The sequence below is a fragment of the Manacus vitellinus genome, unplaced genomic scaffold (assembly GCF_001715985.3).
Source record: "Manacus vitellinus isolate BGI_N305 unplaced genomic scaffold, ASM171598v3 scaffold_40_pilon, whole genome shotgun sequence".
Taxonomy (NCBI): domain Eukaryota; kingdom Metazoa; phylum Chordata; class Aves; order Passeriformes; family Pipridae; genus Manacus; species Manacus vitellinus.
The window spans coordinates 797,112-806,172 of NW_021940541.1; positions in this window are offsets into that span (position 1 = coordinate 797,112).

Genomic DNA, 9,061 nt, shown 5'->3' on the forward strand with positions numbered 1-9,061 from the left:
GTTTCTCTAGTTAGAGGAGAATCATAAGGCTGCAAACCCAGTGAACCTGTCAGAAACTTCACAGCCACGCTCTTGGAAAAGCGAGTTTTGGCTGGTTTTGTCTCATCCCTCTCAGATCAGTGTCAGGAAGGACTATCTGTGGTGGTGCTTTGCTATTTTCCCTCAGGCTCCAGGATCTCCAGCCCCTTGCTTTCATTTTGGATATACTACAAATGGCACTGCTGAGGTTCATCTGGCTCCTGCCAGCTGTAGAACTGTGGAATCAGGGAATACCTCGAGTTAGAATGGACCCATAGGGACTTTCTTTTAAAGCATTCCTTTATTTGAAATATCCAAGCCAGTGTTTCACCTGGTTCTAGTTTCAATTGTCCATATAAGCTTTGTTAAATACAACCTTAACCTAAACCTGTCCTCTCATAACATGATTATATATTGGAAGGTGCTGCTGCTGTAATCAGAATTTCAAATGAAAGTCTCCCTAATCATGGAATTGTTTAGGTTGGAGAATCCCTCTAAGATCATCAAAGTCAACTGTTAACCCCTCACTCAAAACCCCCTGTGTGTACATGTGTATGTATAGATACACATAAACACACAGAACATTGTAACTGGCAGCTATTTTTGCATTATTTAATTACACTGATCTCTACCATTATTTATGGTAGATTTTCCTGAGCTGGTTAATGATCCCGGGCCTTTGACCTGGGATCTGCCTGTGACCTTCAGGGTTACTGCCCCATCCAGTGTCCTCTCACCTTCTGAAAATGGCTTTTCAAGGAGAGCAAACGGGGTTTTGACACAGAGCACTTAAATATGTCCCTGGACATCAGTGTAAATTAATGTTTGTGCTTAACTGAGGGACACAGAGATTGGTACTGACCTTGGAGGGGCTTAACAGCAACCTAAAATAGACCTTGTGCAGTTCTCAGCTTAGTGCTGTCCTCAGGTGTCTCTGGATCTGGGAGCGGGTCTCTCGTCACACTGATGGGCAGGATTTAGCCTCCAGCATTTCTCCCAGTGCCAAAGTGCCAGGCAGGGCTTCACTCCTGCCCCAGCCTGGTCAGAGTGCACAGGGATGCCCTGGGCACTGCTGCCCAGCTGGGCTTTCTGCTCAGGCCCGTGTGGGTCTTCAATACATAAATTCCTTTTTCTTTGTTCATCTGCTGGTTCTTTTGTGTGTTATAACACTGGGCATAAGGGGATGGGGGGATACTCAGAGACCTTCAGGCATCATGGAATGGTTCAAGTGGGAAGGACCTTAAAGCTCATCCAGTCCCACCCCCTGCCATGGGCAGGGACACCTTCCACTAGCCCAGGTTGCTCCAAGCCCCATCCAACCTGGCCTTGGACACTTCCAGGGATGGGGCAGCCACAGCTTCTCTGGGCAACCTGTGCCAGGGCCTCCCCACCCTCACAGGGAAGGATTCCTTCCCAGTATCCCATCTAACCTTGCTCTTTCATTTTGTTGTAGTACTACAGTTATCTTTTGAAGTAGGAAATGTGCATGTAATCAAAGTGTATTCCTGCTTTTCCCACTTAAACACGTGTCGTCAGGGCAGGAATTGTTGCTGTAACTCAACAGGTTGAACCATCTGGTCCAGTGGAAGGTGTCCCTGCCCATGGCAGGACCTTTCAGGTCCCTTCCAGCCCTACCAGTATGTGATTCCCTGAGTTCCCAGGCACTGTGCCAAGCCTGGAGCTGCAGAGAACTCTCTTTGCTGTGGCTCATTAGCACGGAGCAGCTGTTGGTTCATCCACTATTAATGGCAGGATAATGAGAGACACCCACTTGCAGAAGTGAGGAATTTGGAGAGAACTCTAAAGCAGGACTGTGCCAAACTGCACAGCATCAGTCAAGGAGCCGAGTTAGAACAAGCCAGGCTTTGGGAAGCAGAAAGGAATAATGATAACAGTAGAAAAGATGAACATGCCCCTGACTCAGCAGCCTTTGGCCATAACATGTGTCTTCAGCTTGGAATTAATGAACAGAAAAAATTAAGAGGACTTTTGCTGGGATGATTTCAAATGTCAGAACCTGATATATATATTTATATACATGATACTCTTCATGCTTGAGACAACCTGACTCTGCTGCTGCTGCATCAAAATTTTGCCCTGGGGAATATGTGAAAAAAACCCTCCTGAAATGAAACTCCATTTATTTTCCACTTCTGAAAATAACGGAGAAGAGTTTACAAATCCTTAACCATTTTTGTGCCTTTTAAGAATTCAAAAGGAAACAGAGGATCTGCAGTGAACCCTCAAAACCAGAAAACATAAAACCCAAAGTATTTGCCAGAGGAAATTATTGTTATGCAAATTATATTTTTTAATACAAATTACAATGTTTATACAAATTACAATTTGTATACCAATTACAAATATCTTGCAGAAATATAAGGGGACAGGGCTACTAAATGAGGAAAGGGCGGAAAATCTGAGCAGCAGCTCAGAGCAAAGGGGAAAATCCCTGTACACAGGCCATGGGGATTGGGAAGAAAGAAGATGGAGCACTGGCTCAGGAGGCTGGGAGCACTGGCTCAAGCTCAGGGTGAACTGGGGATCTCCAGGGGTAAATTCTGTGACCAGATAAAGGTCTAAAATGCCTTCTCTCGGTCCTGGAGAATGACTGTTGTGAGGTCAGGCCACCATGGGTGCATTGCCCAACTCCTGGGATACCCAGAGCTGCTCTGGTATCGGGTTTGGAGAAATGTAGGGTTTGTTAAAATGACAAGAAACAGCAAACAGCCAAGAAACCTTTTAAATTAAAGTTATAAAAGGACCAACCCCAGCACATCCAATCACAGACTCATGTCATGCTGTGCCTCAAAGCCACCATGACCAGTGTCACCCCACTCAGGCTCACCCCCTGGCTTTTCACACCTCCTGGATGGTGGCAGCTGTCAGACTGGATAAAGGAAAGTCAAATTAAAGGAACAATGACTTGGCCACTTAAAAAATCCATTCTGAACAAAAAATAGGTTGGAGGTTTTTTCTCTGTCATTTCCTGAGCTCCAGCAATTAAGATCCTTTCCCTGCTCCAGCTGTCCCTAAGGCAGAACAATTTCCATAAGCAAAACCCTTCCCCCACTTTCATTGTCATGGGCCATGGTGACACTCATATGAGTCACATCCAAACAGTGCTCTTGCTTCTCATTTTTGCTGTATGTTTCCATGCTGGAATCCCAGAGGGATTTCCAAGACCAGGTTGGATGGGGCTTGAAGCAACCTGGTCTGGTAGAAGATGACCCACTGCACAGGATGGGACTGGATGGGCCTTAAGGTCCCCTCCCACCCAAACCAGTGTGTGATTCCAAGGCAGGGCAGGTTCTCCCTGTTACCACCCAAGGAAAGCAGGAGGGGAAGGGTCAGGTGGTCACTGCCTTCACTGCCAACACCTGGTGGCAAATCCCACCCCTGAGGGAAACAAGGCACAGCCAGAGGGGGCAAAAGGAGTGGGGTTGGATCTCTGCAGGATGCTGGGTGGAAGGTCTGTTCTGCTGTTGTGGTGAGTGACTCTGAGGGTCTGTGTGGGTTTCACAGGGTCCTCAGAAGCTGCTTGGATGTGTTGACTCTTGGTAATGGTTTTGTTGTTAATCATAGAATCAGCCGGGTTGGAAAGGACCTCTGAGATCATCACGTCCAACCCTTGATCCACTATGACTATGGTTACTAGACCATGGCACTGAGACATCCCATCTCATCTTAAAAACCTCCAGGGATGGAGAATCCACCACTTCCCTGGGCAGCCCATTCCAATATCTGATTACCCTCTCTGTAAAGAATTTCTTCCTGATATCCAACCTAAACCTCCCCTGGCAGAGCTTAAGACCGTGCCCTCTTCTCTCACTGATAGCTGCCTGGGAGATGCCATCCTGCCTCCTCCTGCAGCCTCCCTGGTCCTGCAGAGGCTGAAATGGGAATGTGGCTAAAAGCAACCTATTTGATGTGTGGGATCAGGGTGGCATCAGCCCTTCTCATACCTGGGGAAGGAAGTCCTTTTCTTTCCATCATGTGGGTGCTTTGCCTGTGTCTGTCATGATTTTAGACAAGTTCTAGGAGAGGGGGTGCCTGGAATGGGATGTGTCCTCTGACAGGGGGTTTAACCCCACAGTGCTCTGTGCTGGCTGAGGAGGTTCTGTGTGCCCCCTGTCCCTGCAGCTCTGGCACTGTTTGGGTTTGTGGTGAAGGAAACCATCCCTCAGATTTGGAGTGTGTGGAAATTTTGGCCACTGAGTATCTGCTGTTTGCTTTCCCTTAGCTGGGGAGAAGGTTTTAGATACGATGCCATAATGAACTCATTAACATCAGCTCCAGTCACATACTTTATGCAAAGACTGGATAAATTTACAAACTGCTCCTTCTTTTCAATTTGGGATGGGATAGTTATAAATACCTAGACCAAAAATAGCCTTATTACAAAAGCTCTGGTCTCATTAGGAAATTCAAATGTGCGTTGATTTTGCATCTACATATATTAAGTTGTCTGGTTTCAAAGATTCCCATGGAATAATGTTATGGAAGTAGTTAAACTATGTGGGTCACAAGTGGTGGTGGGGGAAACCTCAAAGCTTAGGTATTAATTTTTTTCTCTATTGTTAATATTCCAAGAATTAGATCCTAATTTGAGCATGCAATGGGCTTTCCATTTTATTTTGACCTGACCCTGTGTAGCTCTGTGCCTTCTCCTACCTCTCCAAACCCCCATGGTTTTGGGAGAGGGGATGAGGTGAAGAGGGTCCTTTCTCAGGGTGTGTGTTCAAGCTTAAAGGAAAAAAACAAATTCAAAATGAGAGTTGTCTTCCTGCTGCTCAAGGTGAAGTACTGACCCCAATGTCCATGATTTTATATTAGAAAATGAAGTCAGATGTGGTGAAATACCTTTCCTGCAGTACTTTAAAGTTTGCCATTTCAGGAGCTTTGTGACTTTCCCTCCTGAGCAAACACCTTGTGTGGGTGGGGATGTGCTGCTGGGGAAGTACAGCCATGGCTGGGGGATAGCAAAACACTTTTCTCTAACAAAGCCACAATCAGAGATGATTTTTCCTGCATGGAGCCCCATGTGATGCTCTGAGCTGCCTTCATTTGCTGCTGTCATCACTAATTACATGGCAGCAGGTAATTGTCCCAGTGTGATTTATGCAGCAGCTGTGAAGTGATGCATTAAATGCACTACTGAGAGGAGACCTAAAGGTGAGCTCTGAGAATCCCAGTCAGAGGAACAGTGGATTTCACAGGGAAATCTCCCTGTGCAGGTTGTGTGGAAGGTGCAGTTGCTGTGCTTGATTTGCCAGGGAATTTTCTGTCTTCATTGTGGGGCAGAACCAAAGGACAGAAAAAGCTCATTTAGGAGTGTTGTGGTGCTGTCAACTGAAAAAAGGGTGTGAGTCAGTGAAAGGCTTGAGCAAAACAGCCATGACTAACAAAAGATTGCAGCAGTCATGGCATGAGGCAAACATCTGTAATCTTGGAGATTTCTGAATCAGACAATTCTAGAAGCACAAATGGTTTTTTCATCGATCCAAGGCATGTTTTACTGATTCCCTGCTGTCTCACAATGAGAGCTTTGCTGCAGTTTCTTTCTGTATGTGGCAGTTTTCTATCTGTTCTCCCTACAATCCCATCCTGATGGCTGGCAGGTGAGGGGGAAGCAGTGAGACCAGGCATTCTTTATTTTCCATTTGATTGCCATGATCAGCTGGAGCTGTGTGTGGGTGGATATCCTGCCTAGCAATTATTTATATATAGCAGTAGACAAATAAATAATAGGTATTGATGGATTAGTGCTGAGATGTACTTTTAGGCTTTCTTTCCACAGGAAAAGTAACCCATGGACTTGTGCAGATGTTGGGAAGGAGGTGTTGGGAGTCTTGGGATGTGTTCTGTGGGTCCTGGGCACAGGGCAATGTGTTGGCTGCCAGAGGTCACCTCTCACACCCTCCAATTCACAACTATCAACCCACAGGAAACAAATCACTTGTTTTTGTGGTTTTTTTCCTTGTTTGAGTTTTGCATAAGGGCTCCCTGGTGCTGTCCTGCTGATTTTTAAATGCTTATGTGTTTCCTGGTGTGAGTTAAACAACCAAACTCGGTGTTTGTGGGGATCCTTGGAGCAGATCCTTTGGCAGACCTGGAAATCCCAGGGTGGAAGTCTGCTGGTGATGTTTGTTCTATTGACTTGCCAATGATTTAAGTGAATGCAGAAACAGAGCAGAGTAAGGAGCTGAACTTGTACAAATCCCCTTGAAACCAATGCCCTGCTAGTAAATAAGGGCTGTGTTGTGGTCATCCTGGAGGAGGGGTGTTTTGGAGAGCCTGGACAGTGTAGGTCTGAGTGTGGAACCTGCTATTTCTGAAGTACTTCGGGAATTGGCTCTATAAAGTTTATGGAAAGCAAAAATATTACCTGTAACAAAGTGTGTCTCATTAGTGGTATGAACACCCCCCAGGCCCTACTCAGGGCTGTAAAACACGGGCTCAGGGAGCTGCTCTCACCTGACAGCCAGGTACTGATTAACTGAAATGATGCCTCTCTGCACCCAGTGTTTCAGTGTCTAATGAACTCCTGGATAATACTGATTGCAATCAGTTCTCTGCCCAAAGCTCCCAGAATGATGGCTCTGTTCGTTTGCTAAACAACCCCAAGATCTGAACATACATCTTCTGCCAACTGCCCAATGAATATTAATCTGCTTGTAATAAACTGTCTCATAAATAATTCCAGTTTCACAAAATGAGTGAGTTTAAGATATTGCAAAGTTAAATGAACCATTAGTGATGTCTTTTATAAGTATCACCAATTATTGGATGTTGTTTCAGAGAGTTTTCCATCACGTACCTTTCATTGATGAAAATGCTACAAAGAACCTTTAACTTCTGATCCTTATCTGTCTTTTTATTGTCTCTATTGAAATGTTAGATGGATTTATGTTGGATTACAGTGCTTATGACACAATTCTAAGCATAAAAAATACTGCAGTGCTCCCATTCAGTGAAGAACAAAAAGTAGGAGATGACAAAGTACTTTGATAAAATGAGGGCTAAGGATGTCTGAGTAAAGATTTTTACTCCTTAAATTACCTGCCTTACCCAGGACAAGACTTTCAAGCTACCTCAGTTTCCCATATTATAAACTAAGGATGACATTCCCTATTATGTTTAAAAAAATCTTTTCTTGAAGAGAATTCTATGGCATGAATGACCTTTCTGGATGAAAGTGCTGCTCAGCTCTGGGTAACAAGTTATGTTACCTGATTTTTTAATACCAAAAAGGTTTGCAAAGTTTGCCAAATTCAGCTTAGATAAGTAAAAAAATAAAATGCTGGAATTGTTTGGGTTGAAATGATGCCATGGGCCCCCCCATGGGCAGGGGCATCTTCCACTTCCCCAAACTTAACATGTTTCCATTGTTCTCTTATTTTGAAATATAACCCACTGTTGTAGCTGAGCATCAGGTGGGCAAGATGAAGATTTGCCTTTGGAAATCACAAAAATAGTCAAACCACATGAGCTTAATTATCAATCACTAAAACTGCAGTGAAAAATTTGTTCAACTGCTTCCTTCAAAATAAAAGGTCTAATAAACTGTGCAAAAGGCAATTTTAAGGGAAGTGTTTATCGCAGTGAGATGATTTATTCCCTAGAAACTACTCTCAGCTTGACTTTTTGGAGGCTCTCAGTACAAAAAAATAAATTACTACTTTAAGTCATAAGAAATTTTGAAGCAGACAAAGTCACAGTGACAGTGGCCTACTTCAATCTGTTATTTAAGGCATATTAAAAAACAGGCTCCTTGCATTTATAGTTTCTAAAGCTGTTGTCATGTCTGGTTACAGGAATACCTCCATGATAGCTGAAAATCCCCCTTTATTTTGTGGGAGAACCCAATTTCTGTGTGGGGAACACAGTGCCCAAGGTTTTGTTTGCATGATCTGATCCTGTGGTGGAGGAAGGTTTTCCTTGAGTGAGCACAGACTGGAAGATGCTGTGTCAGCACCTTCCCCCCTCCTTTTTAAGATTCTGCCTGGGGTTTCCACACAGTGTCAGTGCCTGGCTCTGTTATTCACACACCTGGTGATTCAATATTGCAGAGGGTTCATCAAACCCACTGAGCCGAGAAGCTCTGACTAATTAGGAGGCAGCTATACAGTGACCATAAATCCATTTCCTCAGAGAAACAAGGTAAGATGTGAATCTCTTGGCTCTCAAACCATGAATGGTTAAAGAATTTAGCTATTTATAAGAATATTCAAGCTGTACCAAGCCAGATAAGACATGCTTATGAATAACATTACCCTAAAATCTTCATCTGATGCTTCATCCCTTCTCTGCCTTTGCTGCAGAGATTGCAAGAGATAACAACCATTTGTAAATTAAACTAAATGTTGTGTAGGAATTATTCTAACATTTCTTTATGTCTCTTTTCCCACTTTGGGCTAATTTGGGCCTGTAACTCTTAGGGACTTGCCCATCTCTCACCATCACCTGCCTGGGAGCCTTGGGGTGCCATGTGGGATATTGTGAGAGACCTCTGAAGAATTTGGGCATTAACAGCAGGTTCGGGGTAAACCCCTCTTTCTAGAGAGTTAGAACTTGTCTGCAAATATTCTTCCCAGTGAGGGTGGTGAGGCCCTGGTACAGCTTACCCAGAGAAGCTGTGGCTGTCCCATCCCTGGAAGTGTCCAAGGCCAGGTTGGATGGGGCTTGGAGTAACCTGGTCTGGTGGAAGGTGTCCCTGCCCATGGCAGGGGATGGCTTTGAAGATCCCTTCAAACCCAAACCATTCCATGATTCACCTTGCAGGATGATGGTTTTGAGCACAGACTGCACCTCCCGTGGGGTGAGGGATGTGCTGATATTCTCCACACCCCCAGTGGGTCTGACTTTGGGCACTTGCAGCTCTCCAATTTGGTGAGCAATAGCTCTGGTCTCTGCAGGAGTGGCAGTGTATTTCCTTCAAGAGGCCTCTGGAGCTTCAGATGCTCGTTTAATTCACTCAAGGACCTACAAGGTCCTTGTAGGTGACTTGTCTGTCCCCCAGGCTGTGGAGGGACCAATCTGT